This window comes from Chinchilla lanigera, unplaced genomic scaffold (assembly GCF_000276665.1).
Source record: "Chinchilla lanigera isolate Chin_1 unplaced genomic scaffold, ChiLan1.0 scaffold00034, whole genome shotgun sequence".
Classification (NCBI taxonomy): Eukaryota; Metazoa; Chordata; class Mammalia; order Rodentia; family Chinchillidae; genus Chinchilla; species Chinchilla lanigera.
Window position 1 is genome coordinate 18,080,456 of NW_004955435.1, and position 4,534 is coordinate 18,084,989.

A 4,534-nucleotide genomic window follows, 5' to 3' on the forward strand; every position below is an offset into this window, starting at 1 on the left:
AACCAGGACAGTACATTAAGTGAAATAAGTCAGACACAGAAAGACAAATCCTATATGATTTCACTTTATTAGGAACCTAAAAAAAAGTCAAAATCAAAGGATAGAATGATGGTTACCAGGATGTAGGGAGTAGGGAATACAAGGGCATATTGGTCAAAGGGTACACATTTCAACTTATGAAGTGAGCAGGGTTTAAATCAGGCATGATGGAGCAGGCCTGTAATCCTAACACTCAGGAGACTGAGGCAGAAGCGCTGTAGGGAGCTCTCAGCTAGCCTGGGCTACACAGTGACATGCTGTATCCAAAGACCTCCTTCTCGGCATGATAGACATTGTGAAATGAAAAGAAAATGCTCAAAAGAAAAGAGCACCTGGGATGAGGGAAAAGAGAAAAGAAAGAAGGGGAAATTATGGATGGATGTATATACAGGATAGCTAACATAGTTGTACTACTGACTTTCATTGCTTTACTGAAAGGAACAGTTAATGATTACTTATTTGATCAATCTTGCGTGTTTCTATTTGTTTTCCTGAGAAACCACTTTGAAGATATCAATATGTAATACAACAACCATTGTTAATTTCCTACCACTTTGTCTGTAACTCTGTATTGTTTGTATTGTTCTTATGCTATTTTGTAAATGGATGTCTGTTTGTTAATCTGTTTTCCTTCCTTCATTTGTAAAATAAATTTTTAAAAAAGACTTCCTTCTCCCATAAAATTATCAATATTATTATTATTTTTTGGTATTTTTGAGACAAGATCTCATTATGCTGTTCAGGCTGGCCTTGCACTTACTTTGTAGCACAGGCTGGCCTCGAACTTGCAACGATCCTCCTGCCTCAGCCTCCCAAGTGCTGGGATTACTGGCGTGCGCCACAATGCCCAACTTCCCATAAAATTAGATGAACAGGTTTTAGGGATCTAATGTACAGTATGGGTGATGGATGTGTTAATTAATTTGATTGTGGTAATCATTACATAATGTATATACATATATATCTTCATATTGTTTTTAAAAATGTTTAATTTTTATTAGTACATGCTTACAGTATAAAGATTACATTCATTGTGGGGAGTTAATACACGTACATAACACATCTTAATTCTTTTTACTTCCCCTGCCCCTCCCTTCCTTCCCCTATCCCTCAACCGATCAGCATACTTTGAATATTATTGGTGAATCAAACATTTTATTTTATTTGTTTGTGGTATTGGGAATCAAACCCAGGCAAGTTTTCTACCACTGAACTGTAACTTCAGCCTCAATTAAATATTTAAAAAATTAAAACATTACAAAGTACACTTATTTTCAGGCATTAATACAACAACAACAACTCAGGTTAGGTTAGACTAAGGAAGTGAAAGTCTGATTCCTGGGCAGAGTGGGAACATACATAAATGTAGCCCACAGTTCATATTAACAATGGCAGAGTCAATGTGAGACCAAAGGGTATACTTTAATTTCAATGGAATTCACTATTTAATTTTGTTTTTCTGAGACAGGGTCTTGCTATGCAGTTCGGGCTGGCTTGGGACTCACCATGTAGCGTACATTGGCCTGGAACTCACAACAATCCTCCTGCCTCAGCACCCCGAGTGCTGGGATTACAGGTATGTACCACCATGCCCAGCTATTTGTTTAATTTTAAAATATTTATGCATTCACTACAGTGATTTTCATCTATTGTGCTCCAAATCTGCTGTCAGACTTTGACCACTATATAAAAATATGTGCAGTAGAGTTATAAATTTACTTAGCACAGATGTGCAAACAATCACCAGCTGTTTTTTTTTTTATACCTAACCTGCACTCTTGTGAGCCCTACACACTTGCTCAGTTAGGTGATATGGGGGAAAACACAGTTTTTTTTTTATTGAGTCTAGTAACTTACCCAGGTTAAATAATGAAACATCATTTTTAGCTATATCAGATTCTTGTGTATGCTTCAGTCTTTCAGATTTCCTCTTCTCCCTTGTTGAATCCATAGTGGAGTATAGGTGTTTAGATTCGATAAGTCCTTCTTGTGGGGGCTGTTCTCTGCATTGCTGAATGTTCAACAGTATTCCTGGTCTCTACCTGCTAGATACCAATACCACTTCTTTCCCCAGCCATAACATTAAAAATGTCTTCAGTAACTACCAAATATTTCCTGGTGGGCTGCTTGAGAATCTCTGGGTTAGAGATTTCTTTCACAGGATGTAGCAAAATGCTCAGAAGTCTGAGTGTCTTAAAACTTTTGTAGTGTCGTCATATGTAGTGAGCTCATGGTCTCACAACATCAGGGAATGATGATGTGAACCAAAGGAGGTGGTTAGGAGAGTTTTATTGGAAATAAGAAGAAAATCTCCTGAAGGTGTCCCAAGTGGGTGACCACTGAAGCTTTCTATCAGGGGTATTTTATACAGCAAAATCACAATATGGGTACAATGTGGGTCAAACTACAATCAACCCATATTGGGATTAGAAGTATAGCAGCTTATTTAATACTGATGCAATTGCAAAGCAAGACATGTAGTGAGTGAAGATACATGATAAGCATCACTGATCATTAATTTTAGCTTATTTGTAACTTCTAATCATGGAGAGAACAGAGGTGTTCCTGGAAAGGGGTGGGAGTATGGGTCCAGATGTTCTGGTCACCCACTAGGTAGTGCCAGTTAGCGGTATAACCTCAAACTGCTGTTTATCTCTAGGGAGGAGTGTAGGCCTGGCTATCGTGTCTGTATCTTGAGGCCAGGCTCTCTTCAGATTCGCCTCCGGCCACAATCTTGACATGTCTGGTCTCCTGCACTGACTCCCTCAAGGGCTCCCTCAAGCGTCTGATCCCTATTAATTTCCATCTGACTTAATTGTATAAAACAGTAGCACTTCCAAGGACAGTTTTTGTTTGTTTGCTTGTTGTTTTGAGACAGTATCATTATGTAGCCTAGGCTGGCCTTGAATTCATGGTGATCCTCCTGTCTCAGTTTCCCCATTGCTGTGATTACAGACATATACCACCATGCCTGGTCCAAGGACTGTTTTATCTTTTTTTTTGAGACATGGTTTCGCTATGCAGTTCAGGCTGGCCTTGAACTCTTGGCAATCCTCCTGCCTCAGCCTCCTGACTGCTGGTATTACAGATGTACACCACCATGCCCGGCAGTATCAACTTATATTTAACATAAAGTGTAAGTATGTGTAAATGAAGAAGTTTCCTGAATATTCTATAAAACATAGACAAGCCTGTAAATGATTCATTGTGGGTGACATAGACCCACTTAAATGTGTAGTTGCCAAGTTCAAAGAACCCAAAAAGTCTGTCACTTCTACCCTGATCCTAGCTGATTCAGTGTTTCCACATCATAAACACAAAAATAGTCAGCCTTCTGTACCACTGGCTTCCACAGATGTGTATTTAAACTATGATGGATTAAAAAATATTCAAGAAAAATAGTATCTGTACTGAGCATGTATAGACTTTATTTTTTATCTTGTCATTCTCTACACAGTAAAACTACTTATGTTGTACTAGTTCTTGCAAATAATTTAGAGAAGATGTAAAGTACATAGCAGGATGTGAATAGAGTATATGCAAATCCCATATCATCTGCATAAAGGACTTGTGCATCTACAGATTTGCTGTCTCGAAGGAGTCCTGTAACCAATTTTGCAATGATACTGTAAACCCTCCCATTATATGGAAAGCCACATTAGGGTTATTGTTTGTATCTAGATGCCCCCCCAAAACCTCATGCAGTCATGGGGTGGGCTTCTAGAATTTTTGATTGACTCATGGTTCAGTGTTGGTATTATGAGTGTGAGTGCTATACCTGCCCTGGGGTGGATAACCTGCATACAGTATGAGGGAGGGAAAGAGGCTTGCTCTTGCTCCCTTTTTGCTCTTGTTGCTTTTGCTGTTTTCCTCCACCCTGAACTGTTGCCTTCTGCCATATACCACTCTGACTTGGAACCAGCCGAATATGGACTGAAACTTTTACTGTGAGCTAAATAAACCTTTCCTGCCTTAATTTTGGGTGTTGGGTGTTTTGCCCCAGCAATGAGAGAAAAGTAACTAACACAGAATTTGGTACCAGAGAAGAAGAATCATTACTGTGACTATACCTGACCATGTAGTTCAAGAGCCTTTGGTAATGGCTTCTGTAAAGAGTTTGGAAAGGTTTGGAGATGTTGCCTGAAAAAGCAGAGCTGAAATAACTTAGGCCTGTGTACAATATAAGAGAGAGAAGGAGGCTTGCTCTTGCCCCTCTCTTTTTGCTCTTGCTGCTTTTGTGGTTTTCCTCCACCATGAACTGTTGCCCTCTGTCATGTGCCACTCTGCCTTGGAACCAGCCGAGTACAGACTGAAACCTCCACAAACTGCGAGTTAAATAGACCTTTCCTCTCTTTATTTTAGGCATGGGCATTTTGTCTAAGCAATGAGAGAAAACTAACCAAGACAATTACATTCTTTGATTCGAAGATTTAGCATTTATAACCCTGAGTATTTTCAAATGATTATGGGTTCATGATGTGTAATGACTGGTAAT